At 44.2% G+C, this 24254-nt stretch overlaps 1 long non-coding RNA gene across 1 annotated transcript; it reads right to left on the bottom strand.

The window, feature by feature from the left end:
• Positions 1 to 15624: 15624 nt before the first annotated feature.
• LOC146784491 (uncharacterized) lies at positions 15625 to 16411 on the bottom strand. The gene is made up of 3 exons (XR_014970703.1): positions 16331 to 16411; positions 16135 to 16231; positions 15625 to 15748 (listed from the first exon to the last, which is right to left on the bottom strand). It is a non-coding gene; the product is annotated as an uncharacterized LOC146784491 (long non-coding RNA).
• Positions 16412 to 24254: the final 7843 nt, after the last annotated feature.

Here is a 24254-nt window from a genome sequence, read left to right as displayed (position 1 = left end):
ACTCTGCAAATGCTCCTCTTGGCACACTGCTGGTGGGGCGATGAGGTCCTCTTGTGTCCTCAGGACCTCAAGACTAAAGTGGACTTCATCCCCCAAGCAGCAGTGTACCAGGAGACAGGGAGTGGTGTAAAAAGGGGGCATGCTAGGACCACTCTCAGAAATCCAGCTGTTTGTGGCTTACTAGAGATAGCAGGAGGGCTAGTTGGTCCCCATAGACCCTCAGGCCCCCAAGGCCAACTACCCTTCCTGTTACCTCTGGTAGATTCCACACAGTGGTATTGCTAGGAAGTCTTCAGAGGCCATGCCCCCTTTCTCCACCATTCTGCAAACATGCCTCCTGGCACACTATGGGTTGGGGGATGAAGTCTACTTTACTTTTGAGGGACTTTGAGGGCCAAGAAGCCCTCCTGGTACCTCCTGTAAGTCCTACGCAGCAGAATTCCTGAGCGCTGTGCGGAGGGCCAGTCCCCTTTCTGCACCACTCTGCAAACCCAACTACTACGTTATAGTTATAAAGTAGCATTTAAAAAGTCTTAGAAATTCACTGAAAAAACCATAGGTTTCAGGGACGTTTTGGTTAGTAATAAGCATTTAAAAAACTTTCAAAATTCACTGAAAAAAACACAGGATTCAGGGACCTTATAGTTAGTCTGACATTTCACTTGTCACAACCAGAGAAATTCAGCCGTTATAGTTAGTTAGTTGAACTAGCTATAACTTGCGCTCCCGCAATGCACTGCTGATGACGTCACATATTACATCACTCATGACATGGTCAGTGACATCACTGATGACATCACTGAATGTCTCTTGTTTTGTGAGAGTGAAATGTCAGACTAACTATAACGACCCTGAAACCTGTGTTTTTTTCAGTTAATATGTATATATATATATATCCATGTTAGAAATGGGATTTCTGGTTGGCTCGGACTTGCGCCAAAGCCAGGCAGAAACCACCACTCTAGTCAGGGCTGGGGAGTTACACGCCAAAGATAACCCCTGCTCACCCCCTTGGTAGCTTGGCACGAGCAGTCAGGCTTATCCCGGAGGCAATGTGTAAAGCGTTTGCGCGCGCACCCAGCAACAACACCCAAGGCCCACCATAAAAGAAACTCCACACAAGGTATTATATAAAAATAGCCTTTGTATTATACCAAACACATTAGATAAAAACACACACTTTACAAGGTGCCAACAGGCACGGGCAGAATTGACAGGGGACTATTTACATGGGACAGGGCCTCATGGACCACTGTCAGGAATAAGCACTTTGTAGAAATATCACTTTAGAACATAGCACATATAATCACTGTAGCACCAATTAGAAAATTTAGCGCACAACCAGTAACCACTGGTAAATGTTAAGTACCACCTACGCAACCCTAACCACCTTAGGAGAATATTGCACAGGGAACCAGGACCTCACTAGTACCACCTGTACTAGGAGAAAAACAACCACCTAAATATCACAATACCTGTAGGGGTATAATCACATTACACATGATGCATCACAACACATTCAGAGGTGTAGGGAAGGAAAACACATGATGCATAACTTACATTCAGCGGTGTAAGAACAAGGCACATGACGCATAAAAACACATTCAGAGCTGCAGGAAGACACAATTGCGCCAAACTTACATAAGTCACCACCTGTGACTGTCCCTAGGCCAACTGGCCTTGTTGGGGCTAGGACGCCCTGTGTCCCAGTGTCAGGGGCCTAAACAGAGCAGCTGCCCACGAAGTGCTGGGCAGCTGTAGAACAATGATGGGGCCAACGCTGGAACCTTGCAGGCTCTGGCCAACTGACTTTTGAGCCCCTCTGGGCTATAAACAAAGGACTGGCCCCTTGGAGCCTCGCTGGGCTCAAACACCCAGAAATGCCCCCTAGAGCCTCCGTGGCTCTGAACAACACTGGGGGCAAGGTGGGAGTGGCCCGCTGCCTTCTGGGGCCGCTCTAACACTGAACAACTGGTGCCCGCCTGAGCCTCGTGGGCTCACAGACAAACAATGTCCCGGTCACGTGGGAGCGCACTAGCGCTCTGAAATGAACAATGTGGGGCGTGTTGGAGCCCTCTCTAGGCTCTTAGACAATGAAGATTGCCCCCGTAACGTTGGAGCCTTCTCGGGGCTCTTTAAACAAATACGTGGCCCCCAACGTTGGAGCGCCGCTCAAGGAGTAAGCCGGTCTGGGACTGGCACCCACAGCACACGCACGGAGTCCCCCAGCCCTCCACACTTACCGGGCTGCTCTCTGGGGACTCCCGCGTTGTTACCGCTCTTCGCTGGCTGCTCTCCGCTGTGGGTGGTAGCACTCCGGCAGGGCGCCAGTGTTTTGCGGCCTTGCTTCACCCGGTCCCCGTCTTCGGGACCGGGACTTCGCTCTGGTCTTTCCTTCAGTCGCCTTCTTCGTCACCGGAGCGCGGGGTAGGCTCCCGTTTGCTTCCGGGTGGAGGCCCCGCCCACGTCCCAGTGAGAGCTGCCTGACTTCCTGAGAGCCCGGCCGCGGAAGTGATTCTAGATTACGGCATTAAGAGGGGTAGGCTCCCTTGTTATGAGAAATATACGGCGGGGTGGGCACCCGCCGTGAGAGGCAAACCAGTAAGCGGGGTGGGCACCCGCCAACGAGCACAACAATGCGGGGTGGGCACCTGCTATGAATCCAGGGCAAAGCGGGGGAATCCCTACGTCGGGGTTCCCTCCTAGGTTATCCTAGCACCGCGCTGCTGGCCACAGATGCAGGCGCTTCTCAGCAAATTAGTATAGCGCTCCCCAGGCGCTTTGAGCAAGGTCCAGTAACAGAGTCCTGGCAAAGTTCAGGAAGGTAGGCAGGGGGGCAAGGCTGGGCCAGGGGCCAGCTCACTGGGCCCTCCAGGCAGGAAGGCAGTCCCAAGTGGCGGTTCCTCCTGGCCTCCAGCAGCAGAAGCAGCCCCCCTCAGATAGGATCCTGGAAGAGAACATTTTACATGGGGTCACAGCCCCTTCTTATCCACAGGTTTACCTTTGTTTCAAGGTGCAGGGGAGGGGCGAACCAGTTACAACTGGTTCCTGAGCACTTTGTTTTGCTCAGCCCCTCTCCCTATTCAGAGGACAGGCCAGGATCATCAGTCGCACCACAGGGGGTGGAGCCAGCATTGTGTGGGGAAAGCCCAGCCCTATTCAGGTCCTAGGTGTACTCCTCCCCCCCATCTGGCTACTGATCTCCCCATTCCCCACTGGGTGACTCATCCTGACTCTGGGGATTCCCTAGCCCATCACATGACCTCGGCCAGCCAATCACGCGCCAGGCAGTCACTGCACATTTATGCCAGCGTCTAGAAGTGGCACTTCCACACTAGGTACATGGACACCGCACACATCATCGCACAGCATTTAATCACACGAGTCCGTACATACCAAACTCGCACCTGCACTCCCCACGCATCAGGAACTACCAGGGACACATACATTCCCCCATGCATTCCTATGGGAGGGCTGGCCAACCTCACTACACGCATGCACTTTACCCTGGGACACAGCGGTAAAGTGCGCAGAAGCCAAAAATTACTAACACTAGGTCACAATTAAAGCAAAAATTTTCAGGTGTGAACTGGCCAGAAGGGCCAAGTCCAACCATCCAACATCCAGGAAGCACCCAAGAGAGAGACCACAGGAAGAAAATAAAGTAATTCTTTAATGATCGTCAACTTGCCAGCTGTTCCAGCACCAAGATAAGGCATCACATTTCTAGCCAGACGCGTTTCAGGATTATTTCCTTTCTTCGGTGGCTTGTCAGAAGAAGTGAAAAGTCGCACTGCTCACGCTTGAGTTAAAGTTCAAATCACCCGCCCCCGTGGGCGTGGCTGTCACCACATCCTTCTGGTAATTGTAGTCCGTTTACCCCAGTGGGTGTTTCTCTCGCGCTGCCAATGTTACCCCAGTGGGTGCGCTTTAACTTCTCCATCTTTACAGCAAATATTGAATCCCATGTGGGTTGGTGCCTATCAAAGCGCTGTGTCTGCCATGCTTTGTAGTCGTCGATTGAAACTTCATGCAGGCTGCAGCCCTGAAATGCAGCTACACACACCTTCCTTCCGATACGTCTAGCTCTCAGTTGGAGCCAAACCGGACCCGCGAAAACCAGCAGTGGGTCTCTCTCAGCGGCTGTGCAAAGCCGTATATATCCAACATCCAGGAAGCACCCAAGAGAGAGACCACAGGAAGAAAATAAAGTAATACTTTAATGATCGTCAACTTGCCAGCTGTTACAGCACCAAGATAAGGCATCAAAGTTCTAGCCAGACACGTTTCAGGATTATTTCCTTTCTTCAGTGGCTTGTCAGAAGAAGTGAAAAGTCGCGCTGTTCACGCTCGAGTTAAAGTTCAAATCACCCGCCCCCGTGGGCGTGGCTGTCACCACATCCTTCTGGTAATTGTAGTCCGTTTACCCCAGTGGGTGTTTCTCTCGCGCTGCCAATGTTACCCCAGTGGGTGCGCTTGGACTTCTCCATCTTTACAGCAAATATTGAATCCCATGTGGGTTGGTGCCTATCAAAGCGCTGTGTCTGCCATGCTTTGTAGTCGTCGATTGAAACTTCATGCAGGCTGCAGCCCTGAAATGCAGCTACACACACCTTCCTTCTGATACGTCTAGCTCTCAGTTGGAGCCAAACCGGACCCGCGAAAACCAGCAGTGGGTCTCTCTCAGCGGCTGTGCAAAGCCGTATATATCCAACATCCAGGAAGCACCTAAGAGAGAGACCACAGGAAGAAAATAAACTAATTCTTTACATATATATATATATCTCCAAAATGCGATGCGCTCCTCACAAGACAGTGCAGCTGGCTACTAAATCTTGTGGCGCTCGATAACGGATGGGAATCTCGTCGATCACAGGCATCCTGGTAAGTCGCTCCCATATGCGCGAAAACGCATTTTGAGAGCGCAAACACAAAAAACCCTCCCTCCGGTGCAGAGCGCAGAGTTTTCAGTAACTCTGCATTCTACGCGGAACGCAGAGTTGCCAAAAATCTGCAATCTCCACGAGCAGAGCAGAGTTTTACACCCAGGGTTAGTGCAAATCCTATCCTTTGATTAGCACTTGTATTTGAGTGGATGTCAATATTTTATCAGATAAGTTTGTGACTAGGTTGTAGACATACTCACTCCCTGTCGTGCTGACATGCTCCTTGTGTTGACTTGGGTGTCTTCCTCCTCACAGTGCACCTTGCTGTTCTTCCTTATTCCACCTCTTCTGTTTTTTGCCTCTCCCTAAAAAAGGGGGGCGATGGGTAGTTTGGAAATTTGGGGGGAGTGTTGTGTTGAATGGTGGGCCCACTACTGCATATGTGCGCTTTGTGGGTAAAAGGTGGTTGGTAGAAAGGTGGGGGGGATACATGGGTTGTGTAGGATAAACGTATCCTTTCCAAGCCCGTGCCCATGGTCTTCTTATATTTCTATTCTTGCTGCACCATTTCTGGTTGTAATTGTTTCCACTTGTGTCTGAATCGGTTGAACTCTGATCTGATGAATCATTATCGAAGGTATCAGAGTTGTACCCTGCTGGGACTTTGTAGTCAGCAGTTGAGTTGGATAAATCTTGATAAATGCAAAACGAGTCACATCTTTCTGAAGCTTTTTTATTTTGGACTGTGTTAAATTGTCCTTATATTCATTGGTCTCTTTATTTATTTCATCTAATCTCCTTTTAAAGGATGTGACTGTTGTCCTCATTTCTCCTTCACTGGTTTGGATCTCGACTAGTACCTTCTCTGATAATCTTTGTGCTGTTTTGATCATCAGTATTAGCCAGTCTCTGGTACAGTACCAGGCTATCTGAGCCCATTCTTTTCAAAATATGGCATCTTCTAGGAAAATTCTCAGACCATTGTTAACTATTAGGCCTCCATGGGCTGCGTTAACTCTCAGATATTCTGTCATTATCACCCCATGTAGATTCACACGTATTGTTTCTTTTTTCATTTCCATAGGTGCCTCCCAGTCATATTACTGGGCTATTGTCTGTGCTACATTAATGTCTGTCAGTAGTGATGATCCCGCCAGAGGGGCTTATTTACAAGGCCCTTGCGCCAATTTTGCGTCATTTTTAACATGGGAAAAGTGAAGCAAAAGTGGCGCAAGGGGCTTGTAAATATGCCCCAGAATTTGGTTTACATCCTCGTCTGAAAATATTTACCTAAGATTTTCTGCCATTCTTGAGCCTGTGCTTTCTATGTCGCTAGTTTGTTTAGTGTATTCTCCTCTCTATAACATCTCTATAACAAATTGGAAATTGAGAAGACGAGGATATGCCCTTTTTAAATACTTCTCACTACTTTCAGGTGTATAATGACCAAAAGTGAATGATACATTAGAGAAGAGGATGGAACTAGAAGGAAGAAAAAGGAAGAGAAAGGTGTGGGGCAAATGTGAAACCTCATAGTGCAGTGAAAAAAGAGGAAACGTTACTCATGAGGGATGAAGGTGCACAGTAGACTAAAGCTCTGAATGAGACAAAAGCAGATTGCAGCTGGGCACCCTGAGATTATAAAATCTGGAATATTACTATATATTGTGAAATTAGTAAGGTCCTGTACATACATGGTATGCTCTGGAAAATAATTTTGGGCAAAAAAATTGAATTGCAGACAAAAACATTGGAAGTATTTCAACGAAGAGTTGGTAGTAAATTAAAAGTGAAAAGATAAGTAAAAGGTAATGGAGAGGATACTGTGAGGGTCGACACGAGAAAAAATAAACTGTTCTCAAGGAGGTAGTGTTAGGTTTTGGGTTAGAGAAAGTATAATCTAAAAGAAAAAAGATGGTTTAGGATTAGAGATAGAATTGAGAAGGAGTCTCCAGCATTTTAGAAACTTAAGGGTCTATTTACCAAGATTTAATGCTGTGTTTGCATCACAAAAGTGACACAAAATATTTTTTTAATAATTTACTTTCCAGCGCTAAACTTGTTTAGGACTGGAAAATACTTAAAAGGAGCGCAAAGCAGAGCATAGCACTGCTTTACATTACTTAACAGCAAAGGGTCATACCTTGGGTGGTGCATGGACTTCCCAAGCAACCACCCAAGGTCTCTGATGTTAAACCCGGTTTACTTTAAAAAAGAAGACAGAGTTTAGCATGAGAAAATCACACCCATTTCAAATAGGCATTGTGAAGGAGAAATGCTTTAATTTTTCTATTCTTTCCAACTTTGTATATGTGCTGCACTGTACAGCACACATACAAAGTGGTAAAAGGTTTCAATTTAGTCTAAGCATGCTATTTTGTACTGGAAGGTTTCCCATCCAGTACAAAACCTATCCTAGACTCACAGAGACACCCTTGCACTATAGTTCAAACATGTGTCCGTGGCGCACGACAGCATATTTCTGCACTGGCGCTAGAGAGAGGGGAGGAAATTGCCATCAGCACCGGCCATTAGCATGGGTGAGCAGGTCCCAGGCCCAGATCACCAATTTTTGAGGGGTTCATGGAGCTGTGTGCATTAAGGTTATGCCAACAGCAGCACCCTCTCATCTTGCTCCAACCTTGTCCTTGCCTATTCGTTCATGTCTCATTTGCTAGTTTAAAGTGGTTTGAGATGCTTGTTTCATACAGCAGCAACGTTTTTAACACCCCTTTATGCCCCTTCCTTTGCCCCCCTTCATCCTATGACCCCTGATGGCACACATCAACAAAACCATCATCTGCGGGAGACAGCTAAGCAATGGGTGATTTTGGTGAGCTGGGGGAGGTCCATGGATGTTTGTGTGCAAGGGCCAGTCCCTGTTCACACAGGTACTGACCAGTGAACACAAAAGGGACCCTCTGCTGCGTCATTTAATTCACTACCATCAGCAAGTATGCCAAACTTCTCACCGCCCACGCCATCTTATGAAAGGCTGGCTCTGAGTGCCATATTTGTGTAAATATGGCACACTTTTGCTCTCTCCTCCTCACACAGCGAAGCACACTATTTGCGGCTGCTACACTGCGCTGCGTGAGAAACTAGTCAATCTGCCCCTTAGAATCCAAGATGAACATCGAATTTTCCACAATTAACTATTGGAAATTATGGAAAAAAGGCCAGGAATGGGATTTATGAATCTCCCGAGGTTAATTATGAAGTAACTAGTACCTACAGCAACAAATCATACAAGGTGCTCAAAAAACAAAGGGTCACCAAGTAAACACTGGTGGTGAGCTCAGCTTGCCTTGGTCGCTATGGCAACACACTAGATACACAATCTTCCACGTGATGTCGCCCGTTCACCAACACTCAAAGATTTCGTTTCAGCTGAACCTGTGTCTCCTTCAACATCTATTTTTAATTCAGAATGCCCGACAACACTCGGAAACAGACAATCATTTCTCACCACTCAAATGGCACCTGACCGCAGTATAATGCTCCTGGGACATTTTATATTGACTTTGAGCTTACTCAGAGAAATCTGGCATGGGCTGTAAACAAAAACAGATATTAATGCACGTGCTTGATACAGACAAGTCGCCTTCTTTAAGAACAAAATACACTAGTGCGTTTTGTGAGCTCTGTTAATTAATCTTCTATATTTGCTTGAGGTTTCATGCTCATGTTTGTTTTAATATATCACCGAGGCTATTAACAAACAGCTACTGGCATCACCAGAACATAAAGTAATCTTATGGAAGACGTCCGGGGTGTCCTGCACAGAAGCTGACAAATGCCTCGCTCTTGCTTTGTTCCTCGTTGCTATGGAAACATGGCCAGGGTACCACGTTGCTCCTTTCATGTGGCAAGTTGCAAAAGAACAAAAAATAAGATAGCAACTTTCAAAGAGATTCTTGATAAAGGGCATCTGTGCAGTTGGAAGTTAGAGAGGAAAACACGTGCAAGTCTGCCAGTTACACTAGATCCGATCCCTTGTTTATGAGTGGCTCTGTAATTAAAAGTTGTTTGCTCACGTGTTCCAAATACAAGTTTGTCGGAGTTTAAACAAACACCCCGTCCAGTAAATACTGGGTGAGATGAAGCTCACACCCCCTGATTCATTCCTGTGTGAGGCTCTAATCTGATTTGATTTACTATGGGACACTGGTGGAAAAAAACTAAATTAACAGTATCACTCATTGTTAGGGTTAAAGTAGTGATAGGAACTATTCTATCTCGCACATTAAATTCCAAACCGCGAGTACTGTTTTTAATGGGTGTAATAAAAAAGGCGTAATACACCTCGCCTGCACCTTCGGGGCACTCCTAAAGGAGGACATGGGGGTTATTTAGAGTTATGCTGGGTGGCCTGCCATCTGCAGAGGGGTGCAGGTTAATAACCATGGGGCATATTATCAAGAAACGGTGATAAAATGTAGTAATCAGGTCCAGGCAGATTGAGATGTTTCAAGAGGATTTATTCAGGTTGGTTACAAGATGAGTAGTACTGTAGTATTCAGCAGAGGATCAGCAGTATTCAGCCCCACCAGGAGCAGCCAGCAAGGCGCTCAGCCCTTCTCCAACTGTGTACTTCATACCTAAACATTCTATGTTACATCATCACAAGAGTGTTACACTGGTGGAGCAGTGGATGACATGTAAACATAATAACCAAGATACTACATAACCTCCTTTATTCCAGAAAGAGAACAGAAAAGAGAAATATGGAATCAGATGTACAAGCTAGAGGAACAAAATAAAGAGGAGAGGACTAGAGAGAAACAAAGCAAAAGTAGAGAAAAAGAAAGCAACCAAACATCTTAAAGAAACAGGTAAACATAACCTGTTTCCCATCCTCCAAGAATTGGAAACCCAATTCTTGTTCCTGGTTTAAAATTAGGCCTTCGCTAAAATTCCGTTCCGCTCGCGGAAATTGCGATCATTTGACATTTTCGCGTTCCGCGGAGAGCGTGAAAATGTCAAATTTTCCGCAATCCGCATTTTACCAGAAATTTTTTGCTTTCTCGAGCTGTAAAATAATACATTCTCGCGTGCGTGCGATCACCTTACCTAAATCCCCGCGTTCGGCGACAAGTTTTCCCGATCCGGTCGCGTTCTCCACGAGATGTTGGATTGTTGGTAGCCATTTGCGCTGTCTCGTGCAGTAACGTCATTCGTCGCGCGATCACGTCTTTCTTCTCGCGATCATGCACCGCGAGACAAGTGAAAACAAGATGGCCGCGCACGCGAGCAACCGCATGGGTAAGTTGGCGAGCCGCGACCAGTCAAAAACTACCGCAAACGGGCGGCAAAAAAACTTCTGCATCTTCGCGATATTTCCGCGTGTTTGCAGAGATTTTTAACATTTTCGCAATAATTTGCAAAAGGGAATTTCGCAAATACCGCCCACCCCTATTTAAAATGTCTCTCGTTATCATCCCTTCTATTTAGATGAAGAACACCAAACATGTACCATCCCCTTCATACCTGCTCGAATCTCAACGGCTGTCTTTCGAAAGATGCTCCGACCTGCCACAAACCAGTGCGATAAATCCAGAATGCCACCTTTAGCCGCCAGGCTCCCTCTTTAAAACGAGGAATGTCCAATCAAAAGTCCGTGTTTCAAGCCTTTAATTATGCAAATCGAATGTGTTTACCAGACAGCCTATCAAACCATCGGCAAACCAAAAGAGCCAATCAGGTGCACCCTAGCTAAGAAAGATTCCCACTTCCTCTTAACGTGAATTTGTGAACCGACCAATCCAAATTTCCTAATTTAAATCCCAACTTCGTTGTTCCCTATCAGGTCCGCCGCCATGTGCTTGAGCGTATTCGTGACTGCCTGCTATCTCTTTATTGCGTATGAATCTTCCGGTCCATAGTTGTTCTGATCATGTGTACGGTGTAAAGACCCTTGTTCCCATGTGATTATGGTGGCCAAACAAACTGCCTCATATTAATTATTGGAATAAATAATTATTTCTTGCATTATCATTAAAAATAATTTCTTTTAACCACCAAGCAACACGCAATTCAAATCGACAATACATTATATTATTTGCAGTTCGAAAACCAACATTATAACCCTGTTTTTGCGATAATTTCGATCTTAAATACCTAATATCAGTCTAATTATTTTTTACTTTTAACGTACACCAACATTATAGCCCTGTTTTTGCGATAATTTCGATCTTGAATACCTAATATCAGTCTAATTATTTTTATAATTTTAACAAATATTCCTCTTGCAACAATTTTCGTCATAAACTTATTATTGTTATATAAAATCATTTAAATCTTACAATTGTCATTCTAAATCAATAACCTCTTGAAATGGTCTGTTCATTTAGCTATTCTACCCAATATGTAAATAATATACAAATTTTAACCCTAATACGAAGTTAAACAATCCAAGGATTATGACTATTACAGCTATACCATTAATGGCATCCCCTTGATTCTGCTGTTTCCTCAACCGTTTTGAGACTCTCAAATTTCTATAAAATACAAAAAGTATCCCATATTTACTAAATGCCCTTTTTCTCCTATAAAAATGGTGTGTAACTCTAATAGTTAACCGTATGTATAAAAGATCTGTAGGCCCGTCCTAAAGTAATTAAAGTCCAGCGGCTCATATCTAAGGAAACTCCAATGAATTGACCTCCTCATCAACCTACATTCAACTGCAGTTACGGATTCCATATTGTTCCATCATGATAATAAATATTGAAATTACAAGTAGTTCTCACTACTTGTGTTCAACTAATGCTAACTTGTTATACTAAAAAGTAATAAAGTTCAGTATCAGAATTCAGACCCAGGGTAGCCGATCTACATTTGCTGATCCACCTAGCCTCTTCCTGCCTAATCCTTAATTCCCAGTCGCCACCTCTCATACTAGGAATTATCCTCTGAATACCATGGAACCTGAAATTGGTCATTGAGGAATGGTGTTCCTTCATGTGTTGATATAATGGAGATTTAATATCTTTGTTGATAATGGAGCGTCTGTGCTCCTGTATCCTCAACTTCAAATTCCTTTTAGTGCTCCCTATGTAAATTTTTTTGCAATCACAAATTATTACATAAATTACACCAATGCTGTTACAATTGATGAACTCTTTGATATGACAATGTTTCCGAGTATTGTAACTAAATTCTCTTATTTTATTCACTCCCAATCCACATACATTACATGATCCACAGACAAAAAAGTTCTTAGGTGGTTGGGGTAACCAATTTGATTCCATGGGCTTCAGGGGTTGAATATAATTTCTCGTAACCAAATCTTTGACAGTGCTGTTCCGCCTGTAAATCAATTTTGGTTGATCCCCCAAATGATCTAACGAACCCGGAACCCCTTCCAGTAGGTTCCAGTTCTTCTTTAGAGCTTTCACTATCTGATCTTTTTGAGAACAATAAGTAGTCACAAACGCTAGATGGTCTTTATGTTGTTTTCATTCTCTCTGAACCAGGGTAGATTCCCTCCTATTCTTCATAACTCTGTCTCTAGCTTTGTCCAAGTCCCTCTTCCTGTATCCCCTCTCTAGTGATCTATTTTGAAGATTATCTAGATCCATTCTAAAGCCTCTATCGGAACTGCAATTTCTTCATAATCTAATCATCTCCCCATAGGGAATTCCTCTCATGACTGTCAAAGGATGAGCACTGTCTGCACGTAATATGGAGTTAGTAGCTGTACTTTTTCTGAAAATGTACTCTTAATAGTGTCACCATCTACATATAACTCAACATCTAGAAATTCTATGCTTTTATTGTTCTGATTCATAGTGAATCTCACATTAAAATCATTGTCATTTAAATACTCAAGATAGTTCCGTAATTCATCTTGACTGCCCCTTCATTAGAATATTGTCAATGAACCGGGCTCAAAACAGGATGGAATCAATCCATCCTGCTGCTCCCCGGCTCCAGGCGTGCTCCCTCTCAAACCAACCCATAAATAGGTTGGCGTAGGAGGGAGCAAACCTGGAACCCATTGAAGTCCCTCTCACCTGATGGTACCACTCATCTTCAAAAAGAAAGTAATTATTGTTCAAAATCAGCATACTCATTTCCACCAACATTTTTGAGTGGTCCCGTAAGCTAGCACTCCGACTATCCAAGAAATGAATCAAAGCCTGTTCTCCCTTATCCTTATTGATACACGTATATAGTCCAACCACATCCAATGTCACTAATAACATACTTTGTTCCCATTTAAAGTCTAGCAGTTTGTTTAAAACATCCATCGTGTCCCGTATATATGATGGCAAGTTTGACATGAAAGGTTTAAAAAAGCTGTCAACAAATTCTGATAAATGTTCCGTAACACTACCCATACTTGATGCAATGGGTCTGCCCGGAGGGTCTATTTTGGATTTATGGTCTTTAGGCAACGTATAAATAAAAGGAAACGTTGGATGAGTGACATTCAGGTATTTAAATTCAGCCTCATCAATTAGCCCTTCCTCCTATATGTGTACCAACTCTCAGTAATATGTCTAATTACCTCCTTCATAGGGTTACCAGACATCTTAACATAACAATTTGAATCCCCAAGCTGTCTCTTAATTTCTTGGATATAATTAGATCGATTCATAATTACAATATTTCCACCTTTATCAGCTTCCCGGATTACTATATTGTTATCATAACTCAACTGTTTAAGTGCCAGTCTCTCATCCTTTGATAAATTATCCTGATTTTTAGGACTAACTCTTCCTTTCCTCCCTGAGTCTTCTATCCGATGAAACTCTTGCATAGTTTTCCTTACAAATATATCAATAGCTGCAAACTGCAAACCTTGAGGTGTAAATTTGGATTTGGTTCTTAAACCACTAGTACAACTGTAGTCTGTAATGACATTCAACATCGCAGCTGTTTCATCAATTCCAAAACTCTCCCCTTCAGTTAAGGACATAAGTAAGTGAACATTCTTCAGAATAGTAATTGACATAACTGAATTTTCAATGATTTCTTTAACGTTAGTACATTTGTCAATAGTTGCAAAAAAACTCTTCAGCTTTACTTCATGAGCATTCAACATCCTGTTAGATAAATTCATTATTTCCAATTCTCCTTCACATTCAGGGTCCTGAAGCCTAGTGCTATCTATATTAACTAGGGGTGGGGGGAATTTGCGAAATCCACTTTCGCAAATTATCGCGAAAATGTTAAAAATTATCGCAAACACGCGGAAATATCGCGAAGATGCGGAAGTTTTTTTCCCGCATGTTCGCGAGATTTTCTGCATGGTTGCGGCTCGCCAACTTACCCATGTGGTTGCTCGCGGGCGCGGCCATCTTGTTTTCAGTTGTCTCGCGGTGCATGATCGCGAGAAGAAAGACGTGATCAAGCGACGCATGACGTCACTGCGGGCGCGAACTGTCACGAGACAGCGCAAATGGCTAAAAACAATACAACATCTCATGGAGAACGCAACCGGATCAAGAAAACTTGTCGGCGAACGCAGGGATTCAGGTAAGGCGATCGCGCGCGCGAGAATGTATTATTTTACAGCGCGAGCAAGAAACAAATTATCGCCAAGCTGCGGAATGCGGAAATTTTGACATTTTCGCGCTTTCCGCGGAACGCGAAAATGTCAAGTTATCGCAATTTCCGCGAACGGAACGAAATTTTAGCCCAGGGCCTAATATTAACACCTAATTCTTGATTTTGTTCTGACTTCGTGTCCCTATTCCCTATGTTTCCGCCCCCTTCTCGTTCTGTGGAAACCTTTTTTCGCCCTCTTTTTATCCTCAATATTTCTTTGGAAAAAGATTAACTCTTAGCCGGTATCCCTCCCACTGCTCCCAGTGTTGGAGGTTCAGCAACAGATGAAATACTAGAACTACTGCAGGTCACTGAACTTAAATCCCCCTGAATTGTTGGACCTACTGTTGGTTTAAGTTTGGGGACATCATCAAAACCTTTGGCAAAGGTGAATACCCTTCCCTGATTATAGTCTCTCTCATCCCTTCTGATCTTCCCCAATTTTTTATCCTTAATCTGCAGCTGGTGTCTGTTGATAACGTCTTTTAAAATTGCAAAAAAAAATCAGTCAAATCTATTAAATCCATATCTTTAATTTCCTTTTCAAGATCTGCTATCTGACTCCGAAGTTTTTCAACCTTTCTATCTACATTTTTAATCAATATGTTCATCATTGTAAAAGATGAAGAGTACAAGTTTTCCTCTCATTCCTTAAGATGATCTTCTTCCAAATCATCGAAAGTGGGAAAAATCTGTATTCTTAAACCAGTAGGAATTCGTTTTTGATCTAAATAGTTTTTAATGTCATTCCATCCCACCATTTGCTTAGTTCCAACTTTTTCAATTTTTCTAATTTAAGAAATTTCTCCCTCAAACTATTATTCGGTGCATCTTTCCTATCAGTAATTTTAGATAATTTATTCTGTTGAAACACCTCTGCTGCTAATTTTTCTCTATCATCATCCATTTCTAAGAGACCCCTGTGCTTCAGACCCATAATCTAATCAAAATACCAAAGAACAACTGTGAAGGTCAAACCCTGTGAGCACAAGTGAGCCTAATTAGTAATTATTATAAGTTACGTACGCTCAACTCCTTGTGGCTCACCGTTAAGCCACAAACCACATATTTACAATGTTCAAGAAGTAGAGTTCCATATAAATTCAAAATTTAACAGTCCAATACTGTAGTCCAGAGAAGTAGAAAAAGATCGTAGAAATGTTCACTTCAAGTTCAGGTCTTTTATTCTTAGATGGAATTTACATCATCAAACATCATCCAACTCCAAAGAAAATAATGTAGTTACAGCCAAATAGTGTAGTTACAGCCAACGCGTTTCGTCCTTCTTTTGGACATCATCAGGGCTGCAAGGTAGAAATACACAAGATCACAATTTTATCCATAATGTCATATATCAAATCTCAAAATAACCAATATTAGGGTACCTGCCTGTTTAACAATCTACACATAATTCAAGGGAGAAACTTTTACAAAAACAAATAACAAAATGACTGTGTACATTTACAATATAATCCCATATTTATTCAAGAGATAATGATTAATAAAACGATAGCAGATTTGAACCCTCATATTGACAAGTTGCTCATGGCCATTGGTGAATCTATAATTGATATATCCACTGTATTGTGAGTACCCACTAAGTCCTGTACCCATCATAATTCTGACGCTAGTCACCACACACTAAAGACACACTTGTTACGTGGTTCCAATAAAATTCAATCTTTCTCACCTCCTATTAATTCAAATTCTCCTATCCTCTTAATTCTGATTAGATGTGACAGCCGAAACCCAAAAGTTTTTTATTGTTGGATATAAGTATCAACTCCCTGCAATGGTAAACGGAAAAAGGGGTTCAGAAAAAATGATAAAATCGTTGGTTATCTCCCCTCTTGATAGTCTCATCAACTGTTTCGCAATTACCTCACCTGTAAGCTTATTTAAATAAACTCGTTCTCTACTCCAATCAATTCAATACTGAGTAGCCCGATTTTCCTATCAAAGTGTTCGGTTCTGTGCCATTCCAATTCTGCATGAAAAAATAAAACATTGTTCTATTGAGTTCTGTATGTATATTGCCTGTCCCGCTAAATGTCCCTTCAAAGCGTCGTTCTTCAAAGAAAAGAAAATCAACGTGTCTCACCTTTAAGCTTATTTGAATAAACTTGTTCTCTACTCCAATCAATTCAATACTACGTAGCCCGATTTTCCTATCGACGTGTTTGCTTCTGTGCTATTCCAATTCTGCACAAAAAATAAAGCAATATGAAGCGAAACGAAAAAAAAAAATTTGAAACCCAATTCTTGTTCCTAGTTTAAAATGTCTCTCATTATCATCCCTTCTATTTAGATGAAGAACACCAAACATGTACCATCCCCTTCATACCTGCTCGAATCTCAATGGCTGTCTTTCGAAAGATGCTCCGACCTGCCACAAACCGGTGCGATAAATCCGGAATGCCACCTTTAGCCGCCAGGCTCCCTATTTAAAACGAGGAATGTCCAATCAAAAGTCTGTGTTTCAAGCCTTTAATTATGCAAATCGAATGTGTTTACCAGACAGCTTATCAAACCATCGGCAAACCAAAAGAGCCAATCAGTTGCACCCTAGCTAAGAAAGATTCCCACTTCCTCTTAACGTGAATTTGTGAACCGACTAATTGGCGCCAAGAAGATAGAAATTCTTCATTTCTTGTCGGTGCGTTAGCTGTCTTTCCACTCTCCACCCCATTAGTTCTGTAATGCTTCAGTAAGTGTTCCAAAGAAGTGACCTTGATAATTGTAATGTCTTAGATAACAGTGTGATTTCAGGTGCTAGGGTGAGCTGAAACCATTCATGCAATATCAAAGCCATCAGCTTTCACTCTCGGTGAAGCTTCCCTCCCTATCCCAATGAAAGAATGTATATGCAGCATCAGGATCATAGATAATCATTGCAAACACAAGGAGTGCTGAAACCTTTCAGACACTCAGCCCCAGTCACAGATCTGGGTTGAATACACCATCATTCCTTATCTCACTTTGCCACCCCAGTTCAGACACAGCTATATGCAAATCAGTCTTGACCCTGTGCCTCATGGGAACAGTCTAGCCCGAACTGCCAAGCCATGTCTTCCCTGGACCGGAAACAAGCATCCTGGGACCGCTTTCGGGCTAACAACACCCATAAGCCAGGCTATCTTGATTCCAGTGGCAAAGTGAGCAAGGAACCCACGTCTGGGCATTCCCTCCCAACTTAGGGTGAACAAAGGAAACACAGGGAGGTGATGGATGGAGCGCTGAAACTTTTCAGACACTCAGCCCCAGTCACCGATCTGGGTTGAATCCATCATCGTTCTTTAGCTCACTTTGCCACCCCAGTTCAGACACAGCTATATGCAAAATTCAAGCTAGCCTGGCTGATGAAGGGTGTTACCAAGGAACCGGTACAGGATGATTAGGGATGACTTACATTGTAGAAAAGTGAAGATTAGGGCCTGGAAAGTGGGTTCACTTGCCAGGTCGACATGGCAGTTACAAACCACGCAGACACTGCAGTGGCAGGCCTGATAACCCTTTTCAGGGCTGCATGGGTGAGTGACACAATCAGTACTGCAGGCCCACCAGCAGCATTTGATTTACAGGCCCTGGCACCCTCAGTGCACTTTACTAGGGACTTACTAGTAAGTCAAACATACCACTCATGGAAACACAAATCCATAATACAATTTACAATAGAAGCACTTGCACTTTAACACTGAAAAGCAGTGAGAAAGTGCGCAGAGACACTGAACCGGCAAAAACAGAGTCAGAACTAGGAGATCAGAAAGGAAAAAAACAGGGGTAACATGCCAAAATATGCTAGGTTTAACAGGGGCATTTATGGTTGTCGATAGATGTTGATGATGAGGAGAACCAGTTTCTAGAAAATTGTGCCAGAAGGGGTCCACACGCCTAAAAAGGTTTGACAAGGGGGTCTCAACATCAACAAGTTTGAAGACCACTGCATTAGGCACAGGGTCAAGACTGATTTACATATAGCTGGGTCTGAATTGAGGTGCTGAAGTGAGCTAAAAAATGATGATGGATTCAACCCAGATCTGTGACTGGGGGTGAGTGTCTGAAAAGTTTCAGTGCTCCAATCCATCATCTCCTTGTGTTTGCATTGCTATTCATTGACATTTCTGGCTCTGTCTCATTTATGTCACTGTAATGTCCACATTTTAGTTTTAGTTTAATTTACAAACATGTTCACCCCTATTATTTCACTAAGCAAACTGCAAGATAGTTGCATTTATTGGGATTAAATATTATTACTATCCACCATTGTGCAGCTTGGATGCTATTTTAAAGGTATAAGTGGCAGAAAGGCATGCTTCTGAGATTTCATAGGAGTCAACTCTATGACATCACTTCGCTACCCCTTGCATTTTTGATGAATCAATGCCAATGACTAAAAAAAAACACTACATAGCTGGCTGATTTCATCGATGTGAGCTCAAGCATTTGAAAATATACTGCATATGGAAAATTGGTTGCATCAGAATTGCAAAAAGGTTTAAAAAGAAATGATGATGGTTACTTCATTCACCACTTAAACAATGTGAAAGAATCATAGTTTGCTTTCCTTAGCGTGTTACCTTGGACAATAGCTCAAATTACTTGGTACAATATGAACAGCGACAACCAGTGACCATTTTAATTGCTATCACCAGGATGAACCCAGAGGTCCTGCTCTGCAGTACACTCCGCCCACTGTCATGATTAGTGACATTGCAGTCAAAGCAGGGCTGATGACAGTGATTGCAGTGTGCACTACAAAGAGATCTGATAACTCAATGCTGCACTTCAGTGCTTAAATCAATATGGATGGTACCACCTAGGCCCCTCCCATAAAAGCGGATGATCCCAACAGCTGGTGGGGCTCCTCCCCCACCTCCTTCCCCTCGCTGCAGATAAAGCAAACCACTTCACTATTTGTTTTGGGTTAGGGGTCGTAGACCCCCGGCCGTATTTTATTACACAATTAAAACAATTAGAAGATGATATTTACAATATATACAATGTGCAGAAAGCCCGAACACAGATAGGTACAAGATGTTCATTGGATAACCTTAACATATCTCTAGTACATATCACTCCTATCGTATTCTAATTGAAAATATGATTTCCTTTCTGCGAAACCCGTTAGAGCCAACGGTAAGGTCAATGACTGGCAGCCCTGCAGATCACACAAACAAATTCCCCAGAGACTGCTGCCTAACAAGTGCAATGTTGCGAAGGGAGTCCATCTTACCGGAAGGTACTTCCCTCCGGGTCTCCCCTTCGTCCAGCCTCTTGACTCAATAAAAACAGGGTCCGGCAATTCGGCGCCCTTGCTCCCATGAGCGCATGCGCGTGCAGGAGGTGGCCCATGGCCTACTGGAAGCGTGGCTCCCAGAGCTCCCCGCACCCCTTCAACCTACGGGCTGTAACTGCCCCTTGGAGTTTTATGAGAGACCCTCTGTCTCCCCCTCGGGCATCCCCTTTCATAAAGGTGATGCTCCTTTCAGGGACCACAAACCATGCTCCCCAATCATGACCTTACAGCAGACCTGGGAAACACTCTAAAATATGACAAAATTATTACAACAAATTCTAAAAAAGGCATCAGTAACGCTTTTAATCAATCAGCAACCACAACGAAAGTATTCAAGAAATTATACTTGACCCTGCAAAACAAAGAGAGAACATACATAACACCACACATTTACTTGCAATACGTAGCATTTACTTGCCCCTGTGGAAGAAAGGTAGAGCATATTCAACACAACATATGTTCACCTGACATTATCTGCTTTAGGGGATGGAGGGTAGGCAAAATAAAATTGAGGTTAACGAGCATCACCACGGCCTGACCCGGACAGCCACTTCCGGGAGCAGCGGGACAAAGAGAAAGCCTCTTTGCCCGCTCCTGTCTTTTAAAGGGGGCTTGGTAATTGCATGGGGGGGCAATAACCAGTTTGAGCTGGCTTGCCCTCCTGCAAGATGGCCACGCCGCAGAGACCGGAAGCTCAAATAACCGCTTCCGGTTCAAGTGATGCACCACCTTATTGGCGAACCGACCCCCATGGAGGTGGTGGTGCCATGTCACCCTTGTGCGTGGCTACCCCTCTTTCTCCCTGCCCGGGGCCGGCGTGACCGCTATAATGGTGGCCGGCTCTAGTCAGAGCCTGCCTCGTCAATATGGACTGGTACCGCCTAGGCCCCTCCCGTAAAAGCGGATGATCCCAACAGCTGGTGGGGCCCCTTCCCCACCTCCTTCACCTCGCTGCAGATAAAGCAAACCACTTCACTATTTGTTTTGGGTTAGGGGCCGTAGACCCCCGGCCATATTTTATTACACAATTAAAACAATTAGATGACGATATCTACAATATATACAATGCGCAGAAAGCCCGAATACAAATAGGTACAAGATGTTCATTGGATAACCTTAACATATCTCTAGTACATATCACTCCTATCGTATTCTAATTGAAAATATGATTTCCTTTTGGCGCAACCCTTTAGAGCCTACGGCAAGGTCAATGAATGGCAGCCCCGAAGATCCCACAAACGAATTCCCCAGAGACTCCTGACTGCTTCAGTGGCGGCACCAATTCTGAAGTAGTGAGTACCAAAATTAGCTGGGTCAAAATTGGCTGGGTCTATATTGGCTTTTTCCATCGCTAGCCCCAGAACCCTCCTGAATTGGAAGATGGTAAGGGGAATCCCATTTGTATGAATCAAGAGCGGGCCCCCTGCTGACTTAGGTCGCTGCGCTGTAAATGTCTCTAGCCGCGCAACTGGGCAGCAAAAACTCCCCCTAGCTCTGTGTAGCACTATACCCTCTCACCTACCGTCCTGATCCGTTTTTGACCTAGGGAGTGATATCATAACTGACTCCTCCCTCACCCTGACCTGATTCACCTGGAGGCCCCCTTACCAGTCATTTTTATTCTTTGCCACCAGCTCTCCAACCCTGAAAGCCCCATAGAACGCTAAGCAAAATGCGGCTTGGAACAAAATCACTTCCCGGGGGAAGTACAGGCCTGCTGCAGTGTCTTCATTAAGGTGGCCAAAATGTGTAACCCTATTGGCCTCCTCTCGTCGGGCTGGCCACCTTGTAACCGTTGCCACCCCTTGAGAGCTTTCCGCACCATGAAGGTACCTGTGGGATCCCCCCTTTTAGTTTTGCAAAGAAGGAGATAGCTGTGACTTTATGCCTGGCTTTTGCTATAGACCGCCCCTCTTCCTGCATGACCCCCAAGTATGTGACTAAGGATACATTCTCCTGCCACTTTTGTTCCCATTGGTCCCCCAGGTAATGGAAATATGCCCAAAATGCCCCTTCATATGCCTTTCTGGTCCTGGGGGCTATGCTAGCTGCCACGAGGTCAGATAATTGGGGGCACCAAGCTGCCAAAGTTGTTCTGGGAAAGGCTTTGGCCGTGCTCCTGCCTCCAGGTGGGAGCCCTGAACACCGAAGTTTAAAACGAGACAAGGCATCAGCGGCATTGTTGCGTACCCCCGGCACATGTTTAGCCCTAAACAACATATTCAGCTTCATGCATCTCAGTATTATTTCCTTAAGTAGCCGCAATATCATGCAACAGTTCGCCGTCTGGGAGTTAATGCACTGTATCACAGCCATGTTATCAAACCAAAATACAACACTTTGATTTCTCAATTGCTCGGGCCAAACTGACAATGCCACCAGGATGGGGAATAGTTCCAGAAAACGTGTGTTACTCGTGAGCCCAGATGCCTCCCACCAACCTGGCCAATGTTTCGCCACCCACTCTGGGCCAAGGATAGCACCAAAACCCTCGCTTTCCGCTGTGTCGGTCATTAATTCGATCTCTTGGCTAGACCTGGGGGGGCCAGGCCACATCACCCTACCATTGAAATAGCGCAGGAATGCTTGCCATATCTGCATGTCCTGCTTGACCTCGCTGGATAGCCTGGTGTGATGATGCTTCTCCTTAAGTCCTGACATAGCCTGTGCGATTGTGAGTGAGAAAGGGCGTGCCATGGGGATTATACTGAGAGCAAAATTCAGCTGGCCCACCACTTGCTGCAACTTGTGCACAGTAACCTTCTCCTTGTCCAAGCAAACCTGCAGCGCCCTTACAAATGCCTCTAACTTTCCAGCTGGCAAGCGCAACACTCCTTCCAGTGAGTCCAGCTCAATTCCCAGTAATTCGATCGTTGTGGCTGGTCCCACCGTTTTGTTCCTTGCTAGTGGTACGCCTAGTTACTGCATAATCGCACAGAACTTCAGCAGTGACAGCCTGCATTCATCCGAATCAAGTGAGCCCAGAAACAGGAAGTCATCTGGGTAATGCAGCACCCAACTGTGCCCCGTTATCTGCGTGAACACCCATTCCAGAAAGGTACTACATTTCTCAAAGTCCACGCATGACACCGAGCAACCCGTGGGCATGCATTTGTCCACATAGTACATCCCTCTGAATTGGAAACCCAGCAAATGGAAGTCCTGTAGGTGGACCGGCAACAAACGGAAGGTGGATTCAATGTCGGATTTCGCCATGTGAGCGCCCCGTCCCAAATTCCTCAGCATGCCCACCACCTGGTCAAAAAAAGGAGTACTTGATGCTGCCTAAAGCACCATCAATGGTGTCATTCAGGGACTGTCCCCTGGGTGCCGAAAGAATGTGAATCAATCGGTATTCCCCCTGCTCCTTCTTAGGAACCACCCCCAGTGGCGAGCAAACAGAATTTGGCATTGGAGGGGCCAGAAATGGACCCACCCCTCTCCCCAGATGAACCTCTTTGTGACGCTGCCACATATTTGTCCTTGGCATTATTATATTTCAGACTTACCAGTCAAGCTAGTAAGGTAGAGCATCCTCTCTGTGAAGTTTTGGAAAACATCTTATCCTCAAGGAAGAACTGTATACAATTTTTGGTAGTGGCAGTTCTCAAGCTAAGGCACCCTTAACATTCTTTAACTGCTTGGACACTATTGACGTGACCACCCCATCAAGAGCACTCCCACAAGACACTATTGAGCAGTGGTCACATCGAGTTGTCGGGCACCGATAACCCCTGTGTCACCCCCCATAAATCAAAGCCGGAATCTCTCCAGCTCTGGACTAGGTGGGTGTGATGGTACTGTAACTGATACCATCGCTTCACTGATACAATGACTTCAATTGCAGGACTTGCAGCCAGGAAATGGCTTCCTGATTTCCCTGAGAATGCAGAGTGGTATGAAAATACCCCTTCTCTCTGCGCTCACAGGGAACTGTGTCAAAAGGGAGGTATCATGGTAAAGCTGAGAAACTAAGGTTTCCAGCAATACCTTTCATAACCTGCAGATGCGGAATGTGAATACCCGGCACTTCCACTATACTTCGGGGTTTTCACAATGATCAAGTGGTAAGGCTGGTCAAAGAAGGCATGACTTTACCTCCACCACTCAAAATTAGTAAATAGACGAAGACACACCTTTCTTCTAGAAATTTTAAGAATGCATCACATTCTTTGAATTTCTGGAAGAGAGGTGGGTGTCTTTTATTATCTTCTCCCAGTAAAACATTTTAGACAGTCAAGTTATAGTTCTGAATGTGTTTGTATTTTAGAAATGGTGTGCTGCAGTACTGTTTCATGCAACATAAGGCTACCTACATAGTGGAAACTGTGAACTGTGAGAAATGGTCAGGTTCTTGTTAGGTTTGAATAATGGGTGTAGGAATTCTGCCTTTTCTTCATTGTCATCCCAGATTTACTTTTTTTCTAGATACTCTTTTTGCTGGCTTTAGAAATCTGTGCACTTTTTCCCTGCTAACCAGAAGTAAATTTTGTGCACTTTCCCCTTCACTTACC

The sequence above is a fragment of the Triturus cristatus genome, chromosome 11, assembly GCF_964204655.1.
Source record: "Triturus cristatus chromosome 11, aTriCri1.1, whole genome shotgun sequence".
Lineage (NCBI taxonomy): Eukaryota > Metazoa > Chordata > Amphibia > Caudata > Salamandridae > Triturus > Triturus cristatus.
This window is presented reverse-complemented; position numbering and strand designations above follow the sequence as displayed.